At 37.6% G+C, this 27,858-nt stretch overlaps 1 protein-coding gene across 1 annotated transcript in view; it reads left to right on the top strand.

The window, feature by feature from the left end:
* Positions 1–481: 481 nt before the first annotated feature.
* Positions 482–27,858, top strand: part of ESR1 (estrogen receptor 1) — a 165,268-nt gene continuing 137,891 nt past the window's right edge. The window contains exon 1 of the mRNA XM_018078176.2: positions 482–627. The gene's annotated coding sequence lies outside the window, so the exon portion shown is untranslated. The remainder of the gene's footprint in view (positions 628–27,858) is intronic.

Below are 27,858 nucleotides of genomic sequence, written 5' to 3' on the forward strand. Positions count from 1 at the left end.
CCCACTTAGGAGAAAGGTTGTTGCCTCAGCTGTGTTTCTGGATGATAGTATGCATTTCCTATTTTTCCTCACAGAAGTCACAGGAATCTCTGTGTTCAGGGGTAGGGTGGAGTTTGGTTGTTTGTCTTGGCAAGTTGCAGATTAACCTGTGTACTGCGCACATGGATGCAAGTGTGTGTCACAGTTCATCCCCTCCTTTTAAAGAGGACATAAGCAAGTAGTGAGAGATAATGTATCAGCTAGTAAAATTCCTATTCAGCAGATATGAATAAAGTTTTGGAAGCAGAAGAGGGAGCTTTCCTTTTTTACAGTTTTCTCAGTTCCTCCATAGAAAAGTCAGGCACCACTCTTTATTTCCCCATAAATCCTCTTACTGTTCCCTATCTGCATATCTTTTCTTCTCCTTTAACATCTGACTTCTATAAGAGGGCTCATGCCAATGGAAGGAGGCACAGGTTGCTTTTCAACTCAACCTCTCCAGGAACAGAGAAAGTGCCCAGGTGGGTGAGGTGTCCTGTCTGCTACACCAGTCTTGCCCTCCCTGTAAGGACAAAAGAGCTGGCAGCACTACCACTAATGCTGGGAAAGAAATAAGAGTTCAGGAGCTCCCATACAACCCATAAGCAGGTAAATAACCATTTATAAGTCTGATAGTTTTGTGATAATCAAAATAATTAAATCCAGTGTTTTTTTTCTGCTACACACTGAAGGTTATGCTACGTGCTTGAAGCTGTGCTGTCTGTTGTTGTATTTGTTTTCATCATATTATTTTGGAACCTCAAACTATTGTTCATTTTAAATAGGTTCTGCCCTCTCAATATTGATCCTGTAGAGGCTAAGTTAAACAATGACAACAGTATTAGAAATTCCTTTTGATCTAGCTGTTGACATTAATGACTAGTGACAATTTCCTTTTCCTAAACATGCAATTTAAGTTAAATGAGCTTTACTACTAATGTGCTGCTGTATTTCTGGAGCAATTTGAGTTTATTTTCTAACTCTGCAACATAGCTTCTGCAAGGATCATGCTGCACATGGTTCTAGGTTAACTGCATGTGTGTTGAAATAGTGTGCATGTAGTATTAAATGCTTTAATTCTGTGCCTGATTTACATTCACATTGTCCCTAGGGTTAGCTAGATAGTACATTTAGAAAGGGATAAAATTCATGTCAAAAAAGCCCATTGTCAATCTCAAAATATATTTATAAAATTCATCCCTGTCCCATCAATTTTTTTTCTGGTTAAATTTTGTAATGAAGTAAGGAGTATGAAACATCATTAACTGTCTGTTTTGTTATATTCATGATTAAAAATTTTGATATTTTGATAGAAAATAAGCTTTCATTTTGAAATGTCTTTAATGATACTGATAGTAAATGCTTTTCCTTTTCAAATATTTTATAGTAGCCACTTCTTTCTGTCAAACAGAATGTTTTTGATAATCTATTGATAGCTTCTTCTTGCACCCAAACATTTCAGCATTTCCATGTGGTGGTCATATTTAAATGAAAAGCTGGAAGAATGAGGACAGAAGAGAGAAGGGATATTACTTTTACTTTTCTCTAAATTCCTCCTACCAAATGTGTAGTCCAGACCTTTGCTATTTCTCTTGATCTTTCCTCTTCTCTTTCTGTTCGCCTCCATTCCACATCAAATCATAAAAAGAAATAATTACCTGTACATGTCTCTTTTCCCTTGACTTCACTAAGAATTTTTCAAGAAGTAGCTACCAAATTGGAGTGAACTCTGTTATTAAAATGTGCTACCAATACAAAAGGGCAGGTAATAAAATGTGATTGTTCTTTGAATTTCAAAATTACTTGTGTATTGGTTTTCCCTTAATGATTCAGTGGCTTGTGTGAGCTACTATTCCTGTAGTTTAACTTGGAATTCTGATGCCTACTCTAACTGAGATTTTTATTATATCTCTTAGAACCTCTTTATATAATTTTCTTATCCCTTTACAAATCTTTCATCTTTTGGGCTATAATTTCCTCTTCTTTATCATTAGAAAAAGACGACTTTTTTATTTTGTTTCTTCTCCTTTCTTGTTAGAAAATTAGAGAAAAAATATAGTGGTTCATTATATTTTGTTATAATAACAAAAAAATTCATATATTTTAGTCATAATAAATAGGCCCATATTAACTTGGAGGTATTGAATCAGCTGAAAAGACCTCAAATTATTACTAGTCTGTCACTCATAACAACAACAGCTGTTTTTTCAGGAGCTCAACAGGGCAGGTTTGAGTTCCATGACTTCAGACAGTTCCTAATATCAGAAAGATAGATGTACATAAAGATGGCAGAGAATTTAATGAAGCTGGATCATCTTTGTCTACAGTCTTAAACTGGTCTCTTTTCCTGCAATTGTAGGCAGGTTTTTAATCAAAACAATCTCTAATTTTTTCCGTAATGCTTTTTAGAAATGGAGAATTCCCTGTTAGATCACATATTCTGTGAATGTTAATGAAGCCCTAAGTTGGTTAGCTTTGTAGACATTCTCTCCTGTATCCCTTCCACGTATCGTATGTTTATAATTGTATGAAAATAGGATCTATTTTGTCTTTGCCTGATTGTGTACTCAGATTCTGAAGTACTAAATTGTCTAGTTATTAATTGGGTAGGCCTTGGGGATTTGTCCATTCATGGTAAAGTGATTTCCAAATTTGCTAAATCAAATAGGACTCTCTTTCCTGGGACATCACTTTAATGTTATGAAAAGTTTTGAATTAAAATTGGTTCGAATTAAAGTTTTGGCACTTTAAAGAAAAAGAAATACTCGCTCACTGGACACTTCAGAAGGGAAACCCAGGCAATGTAAATCATGGTGATTCACCTACTTAGATACCTCTGCTAAAACCAATACATATTCGTATTGGGTTTTTTCTACTATTTTCTATTTTTTCTATATTTAGAATATATATTTTAAATATTTATAAATATATATAAATATATTTCATATATATATTTAAAATATTCTATTATTTCCATATTTTCTATTAGGCACTAATGATCTTGTTGTTGGGGAACAGAAAAATGTGTGTTAAGAGCTTCTGGGTACTCTTGAGACCATTAAAAAGAGTGTTGGAAGGAGAAGGGAAACTGCCTGCTGACTTGAATGTACTTTGTCTCTTAATGCTCAACAGCTGTAACAAGGATATGAATTTGTTTAACCATTTGATTTAAACAATTTCTAATATTATGTCTCTAGAATTTCATATGTTCATGTAAATCCTGACCTTTCTTGAACAGATGATGATAATGATGAGAACGCAAATGTTATTGAATAGCATATGGGAAATACGAGGCCTAAATAATATATTTGATTGCTGGTGATCAAGCAAGAACCTAAGCAAGAACCTAAGTTTATTGCAAGGATGTTTTATTTGAATAAATCTGTTCCAGGTTTTCTATAAAAGTTTCCATGCTCTTGACCCTGTCCACCTACTTAGATATGTAGTTTTTTGGTGCATACTCTTTTGATTATATTTTTCTGAATGTACAGTTTTAGTCCTCCATTAAAGGCTAAATTCCAGTTGTACAGACTCTAAGTTGATTAATATTAGGTGACAGAAAAGAAGTAAGGACTTTCCTTATTAAAGAGATTGAATTTGCATGAGTTACTACAACAAAATAGTTGTTCAAATTACATTGTGTCAAAACAACCTAATGTCTCAGCTACATTTAAAATACGGCACATACATATTTTGACTTTTTTTAAATTGCAAGAGAACCTGGTAGCCTTCTTCAAAACAAGAAGCAAACAAAAGAATTGTAGATCTCCAGTCTTTGCAACAGCTTGGTAGAATAGATTGTAATTGTGACATACTGATGGCTGGCACAGCAGGCAGTGGATAATACTATATAGCATGACATTTCTGTACTTTTTGCTATTTCTCTGCATAAAATTGGCTTGTCTACTGAGAATACTGACTGAAAGCTGTCTTAGATGTATAAAGTGTTATTATTTATGTAAACAGATTAAGAATTATATCCTATTTCCATTCTCTTCTTAAAGCACAAAATTAGTCAATAAGTGATAGCATTTCTATTGCGAATTGTTTTATCTGCTAGGGGGAAAAAAGTCTTCAGTAGAAGCAGTCATCCCCAGAATAGGAGAGTTATGTTTCATTATTCCTTTAGAACATATTGGATAATTTTTTTTCCCAGGAGGTAGGGATATGATCTCTTTGTTTTATATCGCTACTTGGTATCATCAATCATAGAAGGTCACTAATATAAATATCTTACATGAGGATGGAGTTTTCCAGGAGAATGGTTTGTGAGCAAATGTTAGTGTTTAGATCAGGTGTATCACCACACACTAGTAAATTTGCAGAGATATGTGTGGTGAATTCAAATAAATTAGGGGGGCCATCATATACAGAGGATTATGTTTAGGCTCTTAAAGGCCTAGTTTAGCACAAGGATTACTACAGTTTGTTCAAATGGCTGTGGATTACATTTATACACAGGAGAGATTAAGAAAGAGTGATATTATTTATTCCTGTTTGGATGTTAACACTAAAATGTATAGTAGATTTTTGCTCTAAATTAAGTGCATAGGGAAGGATGAACATATTATTAATCTATTTCTGTATATTTATATTGAAATTTCTCACTAACTGTATGGAAAAATGTCCCTCTAGGGCATATGGGAACTTGGTGATAGCAGTAAGAATTAAATTTTTAGGGGGTGGTGAAGTAAAACTATTTTGAGGATATATTAGTATTGCAAATAAAAAAGGGTCCAAATACTGTGTTTATCCATGGGCATGAAATAACTTGCTGGCCCTGCTATTTTACTTCTTCAGTATTCTATTAATTTATGAAGAGACTATCTCAGAGAATTGGTTCAATTTAGTCATAGTCTGAGATATAAGTGAGCCCACAGCTTGAAAAAAATGACTTGATTTCTTCTGTCTCAAGAATTAAGCTACCCGACAAGAAGGTAAAATAGGGATATATGTTTCTAGCAATTTAAATTTGTAAAACTGTTCTGCACACTGCTTTTAATAGTATTCTTTAATTGATAAATTGATCAATTCTATGAATTGATTTATTTTTTTTGGAAAATAATAATGTAATATCAGGGCAGGTCAACATATTAGTGTTTGTTCCAAATATACTTACAGTAGAAATTTGATAAACTAATAGATACATATTGGACAGTATTTGAAAAAATAAGTGGAGTATTGAAATGCAATATTTATCAAATTGCTCATTTGATGAATGCTGATTTAAGAAATTGGCTACTAAGTATTGAGTTAGGGTTAAGGTTATGGAACTGGTGAAGGGTCCAAAGCACAAGTCTTGTGAGGAGTGGCTGAGGGAGCTAGGAGTGTTTAATCTGGAGAAAAGGAGACTGAGGGGGGACCTTATCACTGCCTACAACTTCCTGAGAGGAGGGTGTAGAGAGGTGGCAGTCAGTGTGTTCTCCCTAGTAACAAGTGACAAGATGAGAAGAAATGGCCTTCAGCTGTACCAGGGGAGGTTCAGGTTGAATATTAGGACAAATTTCTTCACCAAAAGGGTTGTCAAACACTGGAACAGGCTGCCCAGGGAAGTGGTTGAGTCCCCATTCCTGAAGGTATTTAAAAGATGTGTAGGTGTGGCACTGAGGAACATGTTTTAGTGATGGGCTTGGCAGTGCGGGTTTAATAGTTGGAGTTGATGATTGTTAAGATATTTTTCAATGTAAACAACTTTATTATTATATACACATCAGTGTTAAGAAAATTGGGGGAAACAGGCATGTGGAATAATATGGATTCCCTGGTTACAACCGTATAAACAGCTGTTCTACTGTGTTCCAAGTATTCCTCACTCTGTATTAAGCTCCAGCATACATTGACATGCTCTCTATTTTCACCCAAGGCTTTGAACTCTGTCTGGTGGATGGTGTACTTCCTCCCTACTATGCTTTTATCCCACAAAGGTGCATTTATTTCCCTAATTTGGCATTCCTTTAGCCATTTAGTTCACTGTCTTTGCCTAGGTTTGTTTTCCATAGGATTACATTCTCAGCCCATTGATTTACCTATGGTGGAATATTGTAGCATAGCCTCCACCCTATGTGTTTTGCAGCTTTCATAATTCCAAAATGATAAATAAAATAGGAAGAAATAGGACGCAAAGCGTATAAAATAAGCTGTGTGTTTGGCCACAGGGATGATTTGCAGTATGTTTGGGATGTACAGTGAGAACACTCTGAGAAAGACACTAGCACTTACCTAGAACTTCTCTGAAATATAGTAAAGCATGCTATTGTTACATTTAAAATTGACCCAAGAGATGATTTTTCATACAGGTTTCTAAAATCAACGGACAGGATGTAGCTGAAGATGATTTTCTGTAGTAATTTTTTAAGAGCTATGATAGAATTGTTGACTGACACATTTATTTTGGTGTCCCAGTACATCTCTTACTGACATCAATGGCAAGCTTCCATCCACTTCAAGTTTGCCACACTACCTGCAAAGTGGCACAATTTAAGTTGTGTAATGCTTTTCCTAAGACCACAGCGATCAAAGTCATGTATCTGGTAGAATACTTGGAAGCATGTACACAGTAATATGTACTATGCATTTCAAGAAGTATTTTTTCAGGAAAACCCCCCACCAAATATTTCAGATTTAGTAGTTTTAAAAAGGTTTTCTTTCTATTTAAATAACCAATGGCAACAGCTCTGGTGTATTCTTCTATACTACTACTACTTTGAGTCAACGTTCAAGTTTCACCACTGTTAATAAGAATGGGGAAGATACAAAGGGTCTTTTTATGCTATCATGTTTATGTGGACTTATCCAAACTGAATTTTTCACAGTGAGGTATATCCTGCAGAATAAAACAGATAATTTTTTTTTAATGTCAAAGTATCTGTCTTGATTGAAGATATTCTCTAATGGTGTATATATTTTGATACAGTTGTACATTTCTTTTTGGGAAAACTAATCTGAGATTGTTCTGTTGATAAAAATTACCTTTGGATTTTTTTCCCCCTTTCGACTAAAGGAGAATAAGTTGGTTTCTTGACTCATATTCATATTATTTTAATTTTTCTTGTGGAGTGGGAGCCTGCTATGTAGGATTTTGCATTGGAGTCTCTACTCCTGTGTTTATCCAGAAGTCCTTGTGAGCCATTTGCATTGAAAGGGTGGGATTTTGAATATTTTTACCTTATGACTGCAAGGTGAGGGTGATTGCATTTAAGGATTATAACAAGAAATTGTTTCCTGTCCTTGTCCTGTTAAAATATGCGGCATATTTCTCTTTTCCTTGGTCACAGTTTCTCTACTGATGTTTGCATTTTTCGGTAAACTCTCTTTCTACAATAACTGTCCTGACATTCACTAGAGACAGGAAAATGCTTGAAATTTTATAGAACATAAAATGGTAATAATCTAATTTCCAATGAACCAGTAAATGGTGAAAAAATTAACTGTTACAAAAAGTAACATGTATCTCCTGTAATCCTAAAAACGGGATTTTACTGGAACCTCTTTTCTATAAGCTTTACAAAACAGGAAGAACTGCTTTTCTAAGAGGGATAACTAAACAGAAACCTTAAAATCAGACTATATTTTATTGTCATACAGAACTTGCATTTGGTCACTAACTCATCTGTTCAGCTTTTGCTTCAGATTCTTTACACCTTCTCTCTTTTTATAACTGCAGTGTTATGGTGCATGTTTTACAAAGTATGCAACCATATTTTTTACTTATGATAAAATTGAAAGCAATCTTCAAAATGTGTTTACAGCTTGCCCAATTATCTTAAGAGCATATGCTTTTTAAAAAATTGCTTCCTCTCTACAAACAAACTACTAGAAACCTTAGCCTGAAAATGAAAGTGGTTCCAATGGTGGGAGTTTATTTTTAAACTGCGATAGATTTATTTTTAAATTTCATAGATCTTATATTCTTTTAAGGTCTGGTAATTTATTGAGATTTACTAGAGCAGTTAACAGGTTTAGTTATGTACAGACATGGGCTGAGATTTATGGCAGAGAACACTTCCCATGTATTGAAAGGGTAGCTGATGCCGGATTGCAAAGTTCAAGGCATTATCCATTTTTCAGCACAGCCTAGGTTCCCATCTAAGTTTATCACCTTTTGCTCCGAAGGGTGTGTTATTGTGCCTGCAATATGTCTTTTCTGGTAAATGTGTTTCTGGTTCAGCTTCCTTGCTCCCAAGACTTTTCTATTTTGGTTCCCGGTGTCATGTGATCCCCCTGGCCAGTGAGAGCCCCGCAGAGGGAATGGCAACAGCCTGCTGGGAGCAATGTAAGTCAGAAAAAACCTCTTGGTTTTTGCAGTTTCTGTCCCTCACACTCAATTTTAAATGCTGCTTTTACCCTGAACCTTTGCTGGGCACACCTAGGAATACCTGTGGAAATGCTTAGAAGTTAGGTGTTTTGGTTTGGATTTATTTTTTTCTCTTTCAAATGTTACTTTCTTACTATGTTCCCTTTTTCCTGTGTCCTGCAGTGTCGTTAAGAAGCCTAAAAAAGTGACAGAAAACAGACCAAAGGCATTGCAAGTGTTGATTAAAGTATGTTTTAAGGTGAATATTTCAGGTGTAGTAGTACTTTATTTAACGTGCTATAGACAGTGCCAAAAATCCTGTGCTGCCGTTGAGAAAGAATGATATGACCCCCTCCTCCTCCCCCACCTCCTTAGTCAAAAGTAATCATTTAGGTAGAAGGAAAATAGTAAACAAGATTATCTGCACTCACAAGCTGATGCTTTTACCAATTGGCTGAGACATAATGGGGAAAGGACTTCTTTCAATTAAAGGGCAGTCATGTACCGAAGGCAGTGTATCATTTTTCTGGTATGAATGAAGGGAAATACTGTATTTTGATCTCAGCTGGTGCTGAGCAATACTTAGAGCATATGATGTTGAAATAATGTATTTAGTGAGATTTATAATTTTATTGTAGGGGTGCTTCCTGGTACAAAGTAAGAGTCTTATCTATTTTTTAACACAGACTCAGAACTCAGTTACCTGGTAATTACTACTGAGTAATGGTTTTGTCTAATTTAACTATATATTTTTTTAATTGGATAAAAATGATTTTTCAGAAATCATTTTCCCCCATAGTAGGAAGTAGGTATGTTTTACTTAATTTCTGTTTAATTGTGGGGTTTGGCTTTTGTTTTTATTTTATTTGTTTTTATTTTTCATTCTTATAAACTACGTGTGCTTCCTTCAGAGTCTCATTTTACATTTTGGAGTTATCTTTTAAGTATTTCTAAGCTTATTTTAAATTTGTGTCCTTAAGTGATATGCCTTGGAAAAAAGGTGTAATGAAATAAGCTGGAATCTTCTGATTTCCTTTCATGACCTATAACCTGGACCCCATATCACATCACTTTAAGGTGCCGAGGCCATTACTGCACATATCTTTATTTTCTTTGTGTTGCTGATCTATATCCTAATGACCAGGCATTAAATGAAGGACTGTTGGAAATCTTTCTTCTCTTTCCCCTCTGCCCCCCATTACTTTTGAACAGAGAAGTTTTACTTAATGGTTACCAAAGGGCATGTTAGGTGTTTGGCACAGTTCCTCCCATCATCACTGGTGCTGAAAAAGAGAAGTCCCAAATTCTGTGTTTGTTGAATTGCTGCAGTGTCAGAAGCGCAACAGAATCTATGTGTAAATATCTGACTCAGAAACAGAAAACAATTAGAAAAAGCAATCCTTGTGCAAACTGGATGAAACTTATGAGCCAGTCTTTCAGAACTTTTGTTTAAAGGTTTGCGTGGTTGGTTTTGATGATAAAGTGAAGCAAGTGCAAAACTGAAGGTTGTTTATACTGATTTAAAAAAAAAGAAGTTTGTTCATTAGATTATAATCCCATTACTAACCCAGTGTGGCCTATTTGCCTTTGCTTCATGAGTTTACACAGTACTGTTGCACACATAATGGGAATTTTGAGACTGCATCTCAGAGCTGGATTCCCTGTTGCTTCCCACAACTTAATGCTTGGACTTGTGAGCACAAGTCTCCAGCTTAAGAATTGTGCCAATTTCTGTAGTAACCAGAGAATTGCACTTGGTAAAATACAATGACTAAAATTAGAGGATCTGTTTTATCACTTCTGTCTCTTCTTTGCATGGTTGTATGGTTTTGTTTTGTTTTGTCTACTGGCTTATTTGCTTCATTCATGCTCATCTGTCATCTTTGTTTCTGAAAAAGAACATAACATAATAAAAAGAGGGAATACATTCAGTAAAAAGCTTTACTGTGAGGACAGTCAACCAGTGGTGCGGGTTTCCAGAGAGGTTGTGGAGTGTCTGTTGTCGGAGATTTTCAGAACTCAACTGGACACAGCTATGACTCTGAGTAACCTGCTGTGGGTGACCCTGCTTGAGCAGAGGATTGTACTAGATGATGGGGGCCCTGAGGTCTTTCCCAGCCACAGCAATCCTGTTAGTCTCTGAGAGTTTCCCCGCCACCATTTGGAGTGGTAGACAGCACCGCTACTTTAGGGGGAAATCGGAAGTCATGTGTAGACTTTAATCTTAGACTTCCACTCTTGTATTTTAGACCTTGTCATTTTGCTGCCTCAGTTCAGTTATTAACCATTTGTTTGGAGCGATGGCCGTGCTTGTCTTGCTGGTATTGCCTAATACATGCCACCTGAAATGTCACCTCCGAGCAAGCGATAGTGGACTGTGTGTAGGACTTCTTTCACCTCTTTCTCTCAGCTACTCAAAGTTACTTCTGGCAGCAGTCTCTAATCGCATGTCTTTTTTCTGCTGCCTCCTGAGGCACCACAGTGTAGCACAGTGGTAGGGGGAGACACTGGGGGAAAGAGAATGAGAAAATTAAGAATAACATTAATGGAAGTACTGTGGGAGAAGTGTAAGTAGAAAGTGACGAGACAGAGCCAATGTGGACTGAGTTCCTGCACATGTCTTGCTGCTCTACTTGAATCTCACTGTGGAATCTCCAGAAGCTGAGGAAGCAGTGCAGGAGCTTGCACAGGCCATGCCAGAGTTTATGGAAGGAAGGAAGAAGTAAACCCCCTGGGAGCAAACTTGAGAGGCTACAGAAAAGCATTAAACCCCAGTCTCATACACAGTATGTGGAGTTGTACTCTTGAGGCCTGATGAGTGGTAAGGAAACATGAGATCATTTAGTAGGAAATGAAAGTACAAAAGTAGTGAAAAGAGAAAATAGAATTTTAAAATTTTTATATATATATATATATATATAACAGCATAAAATGCACAGGAAAAGTATAGAGTTTTCATTTAATATCTTTCACACTATCATATGGATATAATTTTAAATAAAAATGGCAAAAACTAGTAACTTAATTTGTGTTTCAAAAAGATTATTTAAAATCTTTTTCTTCCATAATGGTATAGGTGATGGTTTTGCTTAAATTTTGTTTATATTTATGAGACTTGAACACTTGTCCTGAAAGTTATTGCCAACATAAAACCAAACAGGTGTGACCGTTAATAAATTCAGACTGGAGCTGGAAATGTAGATGGGTTCAGTCTTCCAATAGAGGGGTAGGCTAGGACATGTCCCTATTTACAGCAGTCTCAGGGAGTTGGCTGCAGAAGTTGAAGGTTTGGTAGCAAGGACTCGGTGACTCAGATGGCTATTTCCATTTCTGGCTCAATAGTGTAATTGGAATTTAGACACAGTATCTTTTCCTGAACAAGACAATTACTTACTGCAGACAAAAAACCAGAATATTGTCAGTTCACCACTGAAGTACGGTCTAAAATCTAAATGATAAAACTTGCATATTTTTTAAAGTGTAAGTAATATTTGATCTTGAAAATATTTTTTGTGGCATTTTTCTATATTTTTATTAATGTGCAGATAGAAACAATAGTTTTAGTGCAAAGTTCTATAGGTACTAAAAATATAATTTGTGTTTGGTTATTTTAAGAAATGGAATAGTTAAAGGAGAATAATCTGCAATGAAACAAGGCTGGAATTATGTAGATACGTTTCAAATATTTTGTTTTTAAGAGTCTAATTACAATTCTATATAGAACTACTAGTTTTGTATCTATTCAGTTCTAAATAGCTTTCGCTGACAGTTTTTATGGCTTTCAATAGCACAGCAGTTACGGGTTAGATTTGCTAAATTAGCTTGGGGACTGTTGTAACTGTCTATTCAGTCCTTATATCGTCTATGGCAGCTAAACATAAACACCATAAAGCCAAAATTGGTCAGATCAGAATTTTTTCAAAGCACTTGGTTTGAAATCCAAACAAACAGAAAACTAAATCTTCCTTAGATTTTATTTGTTCTCTGGAGCTTGGTGGGTAACTTAAGTGTAACTGCCTATAGTTTTGCCTCCTGTATTCTTCAAGTGGAGATAAACTGGTTCTGCTTTCACAAATAAGGTCATTGAGATTTTGTTTTGCAGTTATACAGTGGGACGCATTTCATAGCTGGGTCTCATTTTATTGGCATCCCCAATTTTGAGGTGATGGACTTGAATGGTATTTGTGGGTTCATGTTGCTATATTGTTATAAATCAACAACCTGCTTATTCATTCCAAAATACCATTAATCTCAGACTGTGCTGAGGCTGGTAGGCAAATATATCCACAACTGTTGCCAAGCTGTATCCCCACTATCCCAAGAAATCATTCAATTTCTGCTTGTATTATCTTCTCTGTCTTTATCTGGAGGGTGCTTTCTGTACAGGCATTGATATCTTGCTTGGACACCTTCGGATATGAAAGCAACCCTGAACTCTTAATTTCATGTGCTCATTAGAAGGCCGATGGCACAAGAGAAAGAAGTGACACTGTCCCAGCCAGTCTGATTGTTCTGTCAACCTACACTTATTGTAATTTAAACTGGGCACATATCTCGTGGGTTTGTTTCTTGTCCTAATTTGTCATATGTGTTGCAATATCCACTTGAGCAGTTGCTTTGCAACAAACATGACTGCCTTCTGATGATGTTTCTGTATATGTTGGTGTACTGGTGCCATGACCCATTGGTAGGGGTGCAGTGTTTGTTGTAAATTCTCACAAGGCTGAACAATGACCAGTTGGGGGAGTGGGTTGGCTCAGTTGGTTTAGAGCATGGTGCTAATCATGCCAAGGTTGTGGGTTCAATCTCCATACAGACCATTCACTTAAGAGTTGGGCTTGATGATCTTTGTGGGTCCCTTCCAACTCAGAGCATTCTGTGAATATCTGTGAAGATGCCAGACCACGAGTCAGGAAACTCTTGTGCCAGAGTTAGTTGCCTTAACTCTGGCAACCAGCCCGCTGTTTAGACAGTTGGCTAAAAAACCCTTGAATTCTTTCTAAAAAATGGTGGCTAACAAGCTCTTGGATTTTGTACAGTACATGGCAGTAAGTTCTCATTCCACAACAAACTTCTCAAGGGTGCTGGTTCACAAGCCACGAAACACTTCCACAAGCTCCCCACTCCCACGATCTACTTCAGTAGGTAGAGTACAGTGTGAAAACCATGCTTTGCCCAGGCAAAGCAAGGGAGGAGAAAAATAGACAGAAAAGGGAGAGAGAGAACAAAGAATATCATCAGTCCTTAGATCCCCTGTTGGTCTGCTGTGTGAATGGTCCGGACCTGGGGTAAACAATGAGAATGAAAGATAAAGAGAGAAAAAAGAGAGCAAGGGGGCCCAGTGTGCTTTCCTTTATACCTAACCTCATGCAGCCTCTTAAGTAAACTAGATTTTTCCCACCATTTTGGTCACACATGCACAGCCAGCCCTTTGAACCCTTTCCAGAAAGTGTGTTGAGGAGGGAGATGGGACTGGTGAGCAGGAAGTTGGCCCTCTCCTGCTATCACATCTTTCCTGTCCTGACAGAATGTTGGAGATAAGACATGCTAATGCCTGGTTGCTCATACATATACATGCACAGACTAAAGCTGGAGGGCATTGGAAAATGAAATTAAATCAGATCTTGTCATATGAATCGAGTGAGCTCATAATTATTTCATTAAAAGCTAATTTTTTATTTGATAGTCTTTCTCGTAATGAAGTGTTTACTTGTGGTGGGTCTGGCTGAGCCAGAACTTATTTCCCCATGGCAACCCTCACAATGCCGTGCTCTGCATTGGTAGCTAGAGGAGTGTTGATAACTCACCTATGTTTTGGCTACTGCTGAGCACAGCACTGTAACATTCATTTTTCAATCGAGGGCGAGATCCTGAGAGGGGACACAAGTAGGCCAGCTGACCCACACTGACCAAGGGGATATTCCATACCATACGACATCAACCCAGATATGAAAGCTGAGGCAAGGAGCAGGACTGGAGGCACTCATTATCTCTGGTGGCTGCCTGCTGACCACCATTGTGTGTGCTGGAGCCCTGCCTCTCAGGGAAGTGGCCGACCATCGCTGCTTATGGAAAGTAGGGATTTAACTGCGAGCTTCTGCTTTGTGCGCGCGTGGATGCTGCTTTTGTTTTCTTTTTGCATAAATATAAACTGCCTTATCGCAACCCACATTTTGTGGTGTTTTCTTTTCCCACCTTACTCTCTCCCTTGTGAGAGAGTGCCCTCTGGGAAGGGCACTGCTGGGAGAGCGGCTGGGTGGGCACCAGGCGTTCAGCCAAGGTGAACCCACCACATTACTCATGCTCACTGGCACAGTTTTGTATGCACAGTGTCCATCACAAACAATGGAAAAATAAATTTAGAGAAAAAGGAAGGTTGACACATATGTAGCAGAAGATTACTTCCATAGTTCCTTTTGCACTTTTGACAAAAACCTGTCTTTTAAAAAAATATTGATTTGTTTTCTTCCTTTATTTCTTTTCTCTTGAAACCTAGCAACGTGAAGGACGTACTTGTAGAAATACCTTTAAAAATGAAACAGAAAAATCCAGAGAAAACTGAGTCAAGAGAGACTCAAGAAACTTCATGAATTAGATGTTGAGTCAATTATGATATTTTTTCTCTTTTAAACAAGCAATAGACAAAAGCAACTAATTTTTTCCCCCTTCAGGGATTACACTAAGGTTAGTAAGACAAACTGTTTGGCAAATTTGATCTTTGATAACTTAAAGGATTGAAAACCAGACAAAACATTGTACATCTCATTATGTTCAAGGTAAAATTTTTGTGCTGGGTAAATGTATATGTTATGAATTGAGCCCATATCAGATGTGCTGGTGTTAGCCAACCTTCCAACCCAACCTGCTACCAATGTAAAATAGTGTGTCTTCTGATTCTGCTAAATACTGGGTTTGTTTAAGTCCTCCCCTTTGGATATCAGGAGTGGGGTAGGACCATGCCTGTTATGCATTGATCTCCTGACATGGCCTTCCTGGTGGATTTCCAGACATTGGCGTCCATCCCTGTAAATGTCTGTGGTGGGACAGTGAGGACCTGTTGTTCTAGTTGGCATATAATGCCAGACACATAGCTTGAGAGTGCCCAAAGAACCAGTCTTATGTTCAGAGCCTAACATCCCTGTGGGGAGTCAGTTTGTGTTTGGCACACTTTTGGAGCAGGGATTTCAGTTTACCCCAAAAGGAATTTGGTTTTCATACATCCCAGCTGCTCTGCAAACCAGGCCAATAAAACCTCAGTACTGCTGTGTACAAAGCCGATAACATAGATACAGATTATTTTTATTAATCAATTTCCTTCCCTGGTCTGGCTCACTAGCCAGTCACTAATTTGTCTCAGCACTGTATCTGCTCTGACAAGAGAAATAACTTTCTAAAGGCTGGACTTTCAGGCTTGAGAGCCACGTCTGCTGTTATAGAAACATAATCAGAGGGAAAAACACATTTTGGATATAAGTGGAACGTTCTTTCTCTCAAGAAAACCCCTTTCAATCTAAATATGTCTCTAGTGATTGAAGTCTAGTGTGTGTGACTTCAGGACTTCTTGCACACAAAGCAGTTCACCTCTCTTGATCTAAAGAGAAGCAGAAACATTTTGAATTAAGCAGAAACTTATTTCTGCATAGATAATGCATCAGGACTTGCTTCTGCAAAGACACAACCCATAGTGTATCTGATTCATTCTGGTAAGTTTTTGCAATAGTCTCATTTGTTGAATCCAGTCTAGGTTGGATGGCTAACCCAGTACTGAGCTGTCATAGCAACCAGATCATGTAATTTGTTCACGGTGCTTATCCACATTTATCTCAAAGCCCAGTTAGGCTGTTTTTCCTCTCATGAACAGACTGATCTAGAGCTTCACTGCTCTGTCAGATGAGAAGCTTGTAATTTCCATAGTAAATTTATTTGCAGTGCTAACTTTCTTTCTTTGTCTTAAATAGCTTTTAGCTCTTGATGTTTATGCCTAAGGTATTTATAAGGACTATTCAGCTTTCCTCTCATATTTGTGGGGGGTTTTTTTGTTTGTTTGTTTTGGGGTATTTTTTGGTCTGAGTCAAAATTTTAGCCATAATTTGTTTAATATACTCTTCAATCTTCAAATCCTAATTGAGTCCCAGCTGCTATTTCTTCCCATCCTTTATATTGTGAAATCCTTTTCCAACTCATCATGGTTGGCCCTCACCCTTAGTACCCTAACATAAAAAAAAACCAAACCCTTGCAAGTTACTTCTCAAACCTTTTTTTTTTTTTTTTTGGCTTGGCTTATTGCATTTTTACATTCAGTCTGTCAGAGTTATATTTTGTCTTTTATTGTGCTCATTAAAGCAGCAGCTTGAGATTTTTTTTGAAGATCTGCTTCAAATAATAACTTACATTTTTGCCAGGAGCCAGTAAAGTATGCTTAAAATTTTTTCAATTACCTTTCATACTCTCTAGGCAAATGTTTGCTCTCAATTGATTTTAATTCTTGTTGCTTTCATACCTGTGAAACTGCCCCTTTAAAATGAGAAATCATATATATATATATGTGATTTGAACTTCAAACATTTACAGCTTGTTGCAGTCAAATTGTTAATCAGTTGCATCTCTGTGATTGTAAACTTTTTTTGTTAAATTATTATCTCTTCTTCTTTTATCAAATTATGTGTAATTTCCCTAAGTTGGTTCTAGCACATTTTGATTTTAGAAATTACTTTGTATGATTTTTAAGGTATCCACAGATTCTTTAACACTGAAAACCCAGAAGAAAGCACCCTATGAAAAGGATGGCTCACATCCTGTGTTTAGTTTCACTGTAGTCTTCTGCCAAACTCTTTTCTTCTTTCTTTGGATATTATTGCTCTTTGATTTTTTACTTTTCTTTCCTTGATTGTAAATTTCTGTCTTTCAACATATATCACTAACTTTATTTCTAGTGTGCTTCATATATTTAGTAACATACTTGAAATTAAGAACATAAGAGCTTTTCTGGATTTAGGCCCTAGTTTCTGCTGCTTTCTTTTTTTATGACCACTTTTATCTTGAGTTTTGCTTTCTTATCACTCATTCTTCTTTTTATATTGTTTCCTTACCTTGTCTACACATCCCACATCTCTCATGCAGTTTCCTTTTTTGGCTTCTCTTCTTCCCAGTCCTCATTTTTCAGTCTTTTGCATTTCTCCCCACAGTTTATGGCTCTGGAGAATGACTCACATTACGAAAGCTACAGTTCTTGACACCGTATTCATTTACAGTGTCATATTAGTATTAAAACAGCCTACCTTGAGAAAGTATTTGTTCTGTTGAAGAAATATGTACCACTAGAATCATTAGGAATGCAGTCACTAACACCTTTTTTTTTCTTATTTCTCTTATAACTTCTGAATTATAATATTGGAATTAAGAAAACTCTGTGGATACATTGATTGGTAAAGTTTTTGTAGCCTGTTCCTTTTACCTTCATGGAGCTGTTGACACTGGTATGTTAGAAAAAGCAGTCAGTGGGAACATAAAGAAATAGTACAGGTGAAATAAAGAGCTGATACAAAGTGCTTTCACTCTTCTGCATTGTCTGAGTTCATAGATGCTTGAAAAGTCATTGACACTCATGAGCATTAAGCCATGAATCTTATCCTGTCTGGTAAATGAGAACATTGACATTATTTCTTATTTGATGAAAGCTTATTTTGCTTCTGTTTTTCCTCACTCTTTCTTTTCTCCCCCATCCCTTCTTCCCTCCCATCCTCATAACAGAGCTGTTCTGTTCATCCTAAAATGACTGTCAAGTTGAAATAGCAAAATAACTCCTCTAAGTAGTTTTCTACCTTTGAAGGATATTACCCTGTTCTGGAAGTACTTAATTAAAATAAAATAGTAATAAAAGAACATGATTGTTTGGTTTCAGCAATCTTCACTATTGCTTGGTAAACAGAACAGGAAAGTTGATTTTCCATTCTGTTGATGGCATGTATTTGAAACAACAACTTTGTTATCTTAGTTGATCTAGACGTGTCAGCCTATGAGGTAGAGGAACCTCCCCTGTCTGTGTCATGTTTTGCTTTGTGTTTGGGTTGGTTTATAAGGCAATGTGAAGGCTAAAGAAGACACATGGGCCTCCTCCATCCTGGTGAAGGATTTCTTGCAGTCTGCTGGCAAATCCATCCTTTCTGCAGAATGTAACAAAGCAAATGCTTATGAAGAAAACTTGAAGTAATATTGCTTGTCTTGGAGCCTTCCTTGTCCTGAAAGCAGGGGGAAATGGAGGAAGAATTCACGACTGGCTGAGCTGAACTGCTCGCAGCTTTGCTATAAAGATGGTGTGGTACCTGCTCTGGCTTGGCTCAGGCTGGAAGGCAAATTCAGCTGTGCTGCTGTAAGGTGCAGTCCACAGGCTGCAGCACTGTTAGTTGTGTGTTTCCACACTATTTCCCTTCAACATAAAGTCTAAGTTACCACTCCATGAGTGGTTCAGGAGGAAACTTTGGTCCCTTTGAAGGATGGGCTTTCTACTGGCTGATAGTCCCTGCTCTTTTTCCTCTTGCTTGTTTCGTTCTCATTGACATCTGTTTTATTTTTTTGCTCTCTATATCCTTTTGTCCAGGCTCTATGCTCATCACTGTCCCTCCATGTTCTCTGCACGTTCTCAGCTGGTGACAGTTCTGACCAAGACTGCATTGTCTGTCCTGTGTGGTAGCACCCTTCATGTGTGCTTCATGGATAGCCCTTGCTCCTCTCACTTAGAGGGTCTGCTGAAGTTAGAGATTGTTGGGAGGTCTCCGTAGAACCTGCAGCTACCAACTCCATCACATCCACAGCTCTTGTGAGTGGCAGGAAGGTTTGCACATATTGTCCTGAGCAGGGAGGAGAAGCATAGCCAGAACAGTGAAATCTTCAGATGTTGGAGAAGTTTCTGACTATTTTCTCAGTGTTGAATAGTTTAGGAAACTTGGATTAATTTCATGGTTTTGGTTGCAAAATTGTTTTCAGATAGTACAAAAGTCAAAAGCATAATTCAGTACAATTTAAGAGCCTTCAATTTCTGCAGCTTATTCTCACTTCAAAGTAAGTCAAGAAGTGAAAGAAGTGAATCACAAAGCTGCAGTTTTTTTAATTACCTTTGAAGTAACTTGTTTTTTTTTCTTTGGAGAACAACCGCTTCCTTTGAGTCTGAACAAGTACTGTGAAAAACTTATGCTTCATTCTATAATGAATATATTCGTGTATATATACGTGTGTTCATATTCAAGTGTTCTTCTCTGTAATGAAGATGCCATTAGCACAGAGCTAATGTCATTTATCAAGAAGTTAGTTTTGGAGAGAGACTACTTGGCTCTATCTTGGTTTAGGAATGGTACACCCCAAGTTAGTACTCCCACTGAGACTCTCCAAACCATGTGCCCCTGTGGAGGCATGGAGAGGGATGGAGAGGAGAATTGGAGGCACAAAAGCTGAAGATCATGGTTTGAGATAAGAACAAATTACTGGAAACAACAATGAGATAAGAAAAGGCACAATAATAGCAACAATACTAATGACAGAGGGTACAGGAAATGAATGATTCACAAGGAAATCCCCCAACAATATACAGTACCCAACCGCTCCCTCTATCATTCTATGCTGACCATGAAGGTAGGCCTTCCTCTCCCCAGAAAATGACATGAGGTGGTATAGAATAACCTCTGGGTCCTAGCCATGCCCCTTCTTGACTACTACAAAAATTAAACCTGTCCTGGCTGGAACCAGGGCAGGCTCTTACACCCATACTGTCCCCTCAACATCTTTCCTTTCAGACCTGAAACTTTATTTAGCTTTTGCTCTGAAAAGTATTGCTATATTCAAATTATCTTTGTTTCTCAAATTTGCATTCAGTGTAGATTTCTGTGTGTTTTACTCAGGTTATTAAAGGGTTGCCCTGGCACCTTTCAATAGAATTTTTCCTGCAAAAACATATGAGTTTGGAAAACAGTAAAGATGGTTGAACTCATACACAGGAGCTTTTTTTGAGATTATTCTTCTATGGGTAGAGAAGAGGGTGTCATCTTTTACCTGAATCACTTTTTAAAAATTCCATAATGGCTTGTTTAATGTAAAGATAGCTGGAGGCTGAATGTTTTGGTATACCTGAAGTATTTGTAAAATCTGACAAAAGAGACACATGCTTGCTTTATATATTTCTTCTAAGTGAGCCTGCCGCAACTGGAAAGTTGAAAATAACAAGAATACAAAAGTGAAAAAATGGAATAAGCATGTTTCACTATTGAGAGTAGAGAAAATATTTCATAGAATGTTTTGGATTGGAAGAGACCTTAAAAATTATCTAGTTCCAACCACCCTGATGTGGACAGGAACACCTGTCACTAGATGAGGTTAGTCAAAGCCCTATCCAACCTAGCTGAGAACACTGCCAGAGTCGGGGCATCCACAACTTCTATTTTCAACAAGGGAACTTCTCTGTTTCAATGAAGGCACAAAATAAAAACTGTTTTGTGAGGAAATTTCAAAGTGTTGCTCAAAGTTTGCAGAGGGCAAAACACTGTTAAAAAAGATGTTGGTCTAGGGTAATCTGGGCAATTTGGTCAGTTTAGTTTTGGCCACATGCAGGGTGATTGGTCCACATTGCACAAGTAGTGCAGTGGGACAGCAACAGGTCCAGTAAGCAAAGACAGCTGGTGCTGAGGAACCTCACCTGCGCACTGTATGTGCTTTAGGGGATTTTGCTTTGGAAAAGCTGTAGTCTGGTGCTGTGGATTAAACCAACCCTTAAGTTGTTGGAGAACTCCAGGAGAACATCTGACTTAGTATTAGCGAAAGGCAATCAACCTTATAAATGGTTGCGGTTTATTAATTTCTGTATATGAATAATAGAAATATCCTTGAGATAGATGAAAATACATTAAGGTCAAAAGCTTGGAAAAAAAGGTGAAAATATTTAAGAGGGCATAATTAGCCATTGGAAAAGATGTAATTCTCTAGTTAGCTTTCAAGGCAGAGATTACTATTAGAAAATCCGCTCGGATACCCCTCATTGTACTAGATTATAATTTATGGAAGTGAACAGTGCATAGGAAGAAGATAGATTTTCTGACTGAAGCACAGGACTAGAAAGTGAATTTTCCTGGATCCTTTTCACATGCACAGGTTGTGCCTAGCTCTTGTTCTCTACTACTCATGCCCCACTGACCCCTCACTAATTCTGGCTCTGCTGACAACTGGGGAATTCCCAGGAGCCTTCCTCATTGTGATTTCTGACTTAGGCAGGGGTAGTGCTAGATGAGTGTGATATGCCATTAGTTAATGAATATTGACAAATTTCTTGACATTTTCGTGCTGGTAGTGAAGCTTCATACAACATGAAGCCTTGTTGTATGAGTATTACTGGGCACAGCTGTTCTGTTAATAGACACATCCTTGAATGTTTTAACATTATGTCTTCAGTTTACTGTTGTCTTTAAAAGGCTGTCTACCTTTTAAGAGATTTCTAGTTGTTTGCAAAACAGCTTTTGTGTCAGTCTTCTCAGATGGAAGCATCCTCTGCATACCTTGTGATTTTTTTTATATTTCCAGCCATTTTTGCTTGTTTGTTCCCCTTCCCCCCCCCCCTTCTCTTGCCTGTTTGTTTGGCTGGGTACCCTTAGCAACATCTTTTACTAATGGGGGGGAAAAAAAAAAAGCAATGCTTTCTGTAGTGTCACTGCGGATGAATCAGAAACAGAATTAACTTCTCAAAGCATTTTGATTTTTAGTTCCACTCTTCCTTCTATTATCCTGAATATTTAATAGTGTGTACTGGGGGGATCCACAGATTCCTTATTTGTTTTTTCCAATGTTGTTATCGCAACCTCGTGAGCAAAGTGGTGATTGTAGCTGTCTGGGCTACAGCAACTACAAGGTGATCAAGTTTAAAATCTGCGTTGACAGGAGGAAAAGTGCCATCAAAACCTCAAGTCTGGACATGAGGAGAGCAGACTTCAGGCTGCTCAGGGAATTTCCAAATGTTGGAAGTCAAGAAAACAAGGCAGAAGTCTGCTTAACTGAACAGGAATCTCCTCTTGGAAATAAGGCAAAAAAAGAAGATGTATTCGTGGTGGAACCTGCGGTCAAATGACATGAGAAGAATTCAGAGATGCTGTTTGCAGCTGCAGGGAGAAAATTCATGCAGCCAAACCTCAGCTGGAGTTGAAGCTGCCAGAAATGTGGGGGACAATAGAAAGAGTTTTTTCAAGTATATTGTTTACCTTGGGTAGTATAGAAATACCATTGACCTGTTACAGGATTAGGACGGTCACCTCACGAACAGGGACAGAGAGAAGGCAGAGGTGTTTAATGCTTTCTTTGCCTCTGTCTTCAATGCAGATGATGGACCACGGGGGTGTCACTGCCCTGAGCTGGAGGACCATTACTGTGAGAATGATCAGCTCCCAGTCAACCCTGAAATTGTGTGGGATCTGCTGCTCCAGCTGGATCCCTATGGGGTCTGATGGGATTCATCCCAGAATCCTCAAAGAGCTGCTGATGTCATCTCAAACCGTCTCTCAATGATTTTCAAGAGGTCTTGGGGATCCATAGAGGTTCCAGCTGACTGGAAGCTGGCGAATGCAGTCACAATCATCAAGAAGGGCAAGAAGGAGAACCCTGGAAACTACAGGCCTGCCAGTCTCACTTCAGTGCCTGGTAAAAAGTAATGGAGAAGATTGTTCCAGGAAGTATTTAAAAAACACCTGAAAGACAACGCAGTCACTGGTTGCAGCCAGCACAGCTTCATGAGAGGAAAGACCTGCTTATCAAACCTGATTTCCTTGATCACCTAGTTGATCAAGGGAAGTCTGTTGATGTAATCTTTTTGAATTTCAGTAAAACTTTCACTACTGTCTTTCACAGGATCCTTCTGGACAAAATTTTTATCCACAGCTGGATAAACACATCATGTTGTAGGTAAGCAATGGGCTCATGGGTCAAGCACAGAAATCGTAATGGGGTAATAGTGAATGAGGTAACATCAGGCTGCTGACCTGCCACTGGGGGGGTTCTGCAGGGCTCAATATTAGTCCCTGTGCTCTTCAACATCTTCATAAGTGACTTGGACACAGGACTGGAAAGGACACAGAACTAGGAGGAGCTCTTGACTCCCTTAAAGGCAGGGAGGCCCTGCAGAGAGACCTCGACAAATTAGAAGGCTGGGCAATCATCAACCACATGAAGTTCAACTTGGGGAAATGCCGTATTCTGCAACCCTGGATTTTCCTACAGACTGGAGGAATGAGATGCTGGAAGGCAATACCATGGAAAGGGGTCTGGGGATCCTGGTCGACAGCAAGCAGAATATGAGTCAGCAGTGCCCTGGCAGCCAGGAGGGCCAACCATGTCCTAGGGAGCATCAGGCAAAGCATCACCAGCCGGTCGAGGGAGGGGATTGTCTTGCTCTGCTCTGCACTGGTGTGGCCTCACCTTGAATATTGTGTGCAGTTTGGGGCACCACAATATAAGAAAGATATCAGGCTATTAGAGAGTGTCCAAAGGAGGGCAACAAAGATGGTGGAGGGCCTTGGTGGGAAGCCATATGAGGAGTGACTGAGATCACTTGGTCTGTTCAGCCTGGACAAGAGGAGACTGAGGGGAAATCTCATTGCAGTCTACAACTTCCTTGTGAGGGGAAGAGGAGGAGCAGGCACTGATCTCTTCTTTGTGATGACCAGTGACAGGACCCAAGTAAAATGCCTCAACTTGTGTCGGGGAGGTTTAGGCTGGATATGAAAAAAAGATTCTTCACCCAGAGGGTGGTTGGGCACTGGAACAGGCTCCCCAGGGAAGTGGTCACAGCACCAGGCCTGACAGAGTTCAAGATTATTTGGCCAATATTCTAGGGCACATGGTGTGACTTTTGGGGATGGTCCTGTGCAGGGCTAAGGGTTGGACTTGAGAATCCTAATGGATCCCTTCCAACTCAACGTGTTCTGTGATTCTGTAATTAAGAAGTGGAAGAATAGTCAACTGTGCGTAGTAGGATCTCTGTCTCTGGAGAGTATTTTCCCCTACATTTTATATGAGTGCATATTATGGACTTAAATCTCCAGAGAAGTCATTTTGCAGAGTTCTTCTGTAGAGACAAAAAGGGTGACACAGTGACAATTCTCATTATGTTCCTGAGGAATTCTCTGGAAGAATTACAGTCTCAATTTTTGCATCAGCTCCCTATATTTTGGAGGCCAGGGGGTGCTATAGGTATATTCATTATAATCTGTGTTGGTTTAGTGGTCAATATAGAGAGCTCATGAAACCTGATGTAAATTTTTATTTTGCTCCTCTGAATTCTGAGTGTTTTATTTCTGAAAGAAATTGTTTCAGTGATGGAAGGAGTGTGTACATGTGCCTGCACTGATTTCTAGTATAATTTGTATGTATATGCGTCTTAACTGAGTAAAGGAACGGATAAATGGGGCTCAGGCCTGAAAGTTTACCCTGGGAGATGATGAACCTTATACTGGTAATATGATTTCTTTTCCTAGGGGAAAGAACTTTCAGCATGCAGTGAAATGCGAGAGAAATATTATATTTCCCAGATAAAACCCACATTTAAAAATATGTGTAAATACAATATATGTATACATTTATGTGTGGTTTTATGTTGCTTTCACAGTGGTGAGATTTTGAAAAAATTATTTTCTTAAGTCTTTGGGGTTGGGGTTATTCTATAAACTTTGCTTTCCTTCCTCTTTATTTTTGAATTTTTTTTGTAGGAGAATAAGAAAAGATTTTTTTTGGTCATCGAACTTGATAATGGCACATATCACAACACTCTCTTAGAGTGTCAAACGCTGTCTGTTGGCACATGTTCAGCATGTTGCCTGGGAAACAATGTGTTTTCTCCATTGACATTAAAGTATTACCTCAGCTGTGAAACTGTATTTTAGTAAAACAAAAGCAAAATATGCATAGATACTTGATTACTTACTGCTAATTAGAAAGGTGCTTTTAATTACATTTTCAGTTATGTGTTTACCAGAAAAGTACTGAACTTCAGAGCAAAAATATGAAGACTGAAAAATTTGTTAGAACTGCTATTTAATTCTTAGTTCAGCTTTATTGTTTATGCGTAGTATAGGATAGAATTCTAACTACATGATTGCATGATATTTCTTATAAAATCTCTTTTTCTCGCATAAAATGCAAGAGACATAACTGATGAGCACCTATTCCATGTTTCATCATCATTGTGTAATATGTGGTAAGGTCTTTCTCTTAAATATTGCTATTAAAATATTATGGAAACTTAGTAAATTTATTTATTTTCTATAAGTATTTAGCTGATTTAATATAATTACTTCACAATCAATAAGGACAAGAGAGCAGTATTATTTCTATTTTAGAGATTGTGGGTGGGATAAAAATTAGATTAGTAGAAATTAGAGGCTTTTGGGACCTTATTTTTCTCAACACTTAGCATTGTAAAGCACTTTAAATATTCATATCTAATGCTGAGGCTTAAGTGTCAGTCTCAACTTCATCTCTGATTTACACAGGAAGTTAGAACTTAAAACTTACAACTGATTGTATTTAAACTAGGATTATGAAATAATTTGAGAGATATTATTCTTGAGATTTCAAAGCTGATATTTTTATCATCTGTCAAGTTGTAAACATTTTGATTATACATGCTGTGTAGATATCCATATAAATAATTTAATGTTGTGTGTGTTTACTGTATGTATATATAAGCATAAATATTTGATGTGTATATATATATATTTAAATTTAAAATGTATTTATTATATATATACATATATATATAGTGCCATATAATGGCAAAGACAGTATCTGTAAATTGTAAAGAAAAACGATGAGTGGTTAACTGCAGTCTGTCTTCCGTTGTATGCTAAGCTTTAGACCACATTTTGAAGGAAAGAGGGATTAAAAACTAGGTGGTAAAGAGAAAATGAGATAAAGTAAAACACTGATCTACCAAAAGTTGATTGGGCCACAATAATCATATTATTTCCTTGATAACAGGTTTTCCAGACTAAGAAAATCCAATTGGTTTGATCAACATTAGTTGAAGCATTTGGGAGGAAATCACAGGAAATGTATTAATTAAATTGGTGAAGATTAAAATTCCCCAAAGATTAAGGTCTGTAGTAACTGGACTGTACAGTTTACTATAAAACTGAATTGTAATGGTATAAACTGAAAGGCAGTGTACTTAGCAAGATATATTGTCAATTGTCTCTATAAAATGAGATTTCCCTGCCTGACAGCAAATAAAGAATACTTGAAGTCAGGTATACTTAGGTATGTTTGTGTATGTAGGCATACCTCAATATAGTAGTTGATAATTGGATGGTTGTGAATGGATACTATTAATGTTGCTGTAATCAAGACAATATGATGATCAGGTGCTTCAGTGGATGTTGCAAAGTACAAAAAAGAGATATACTGGAGTTGGTCCAGCAAAGGGCCACAAAGATGATTCAGGGACCGGGACATCGAAGACAGAAGGAACTGTGTCTGTTGAGCCTGGAGAGAAGTCTGAGTACACACCTCATCAGTGTGTATAAGTACCTTGATGGGAGGCAGGTATATATAAATATTATGTAGACATAAAGAAGATGGAGCCAGACTCTTCTCAGTGGTGCCCAAGGACAAGAGGCAATGGTCACAAACTCAAACACAGGAAATTCAACTTAAACATAGGAAAAAACTTTTCTTCCTGTGAGAGTGGTCAAGCATTGGAACAGGCTGCCCAGAGAGGTTGTGGAGTCTCCACTTGTGGAGATATGAAAAATTTTGCTTGTCACAGGCCTAAGTGGGTTGGACTAATGAATCTCTCAAGGTCCCTTCTCCTCAGTAACTCTTAGAGCCTAGTGTATAGGGAAATATCTATGCAATTGTATAAGATTCTGTATTATATTTTATATAATTCTTGTTTGGGTCACATGTGTGATAGAAAATTGGTTTGAACTAGCAGATGAGCAAAATATATAAACTGTGATTTGAAAAGAAGAGATTTGGAAGCGGTATTAGGGATATGACAATACTCTGAATCAAGGTCTGTAATCTTCAGGTAATGGATAGTGCTATTAAGTTAAAAGGCAGCGTTAGTAACTAAGCTGAAAGTCGATATGAATGTAGATGTTCTTAAAAGATGTGGAATGAGATTCAAGAATAATTTTCTTCTTGGATTGAGTTTTTAGCTGATAATAACAATCTAATTTGGCCAAAATTAAGTAGAATTTCATGGAGAAGCTGAAGACCCTCCTGACACACAGCTCAAACTCTGCTAGATAATACAGAAGTATTTGAAATGGTCAGTAAAAGGACAATGGATGTTTTAATGCAGGCAAAATGATGCACTTTTCTCAGCGTTGTCCTTGGGAACATTACAGATCATCCATGGAAAAATTCATCCTGTGTACAGCACAGTAAATCAGTGCAATAAATTTTAGCCCAAACTGTTGTAAGAAACTGAAAATATGAAAAGAGCTCTTGCACAACCTCAGTTACTGGCAGTGTCACTAGAATTTCTATAATGCAGTTCTATAATGTTTCTTAAATCAATA

The sequence above is a fragment of the Manacus vitellinus genome, unplaced genomic scaffold (genome assembly GCF_001715985.3).
Source record: "Manacus vitellinus isolate BGI_N305 unplaced genomic scaffold, ASM171598v3 scaffold_4_pilon, whole genome shotgun sequence".
Taxonomy (NCBI): Eukaryota; Metazoa; Chordata; class Aves; order Passeriformes; family Pipridae; genus Manacus; species Manacus vitellinus.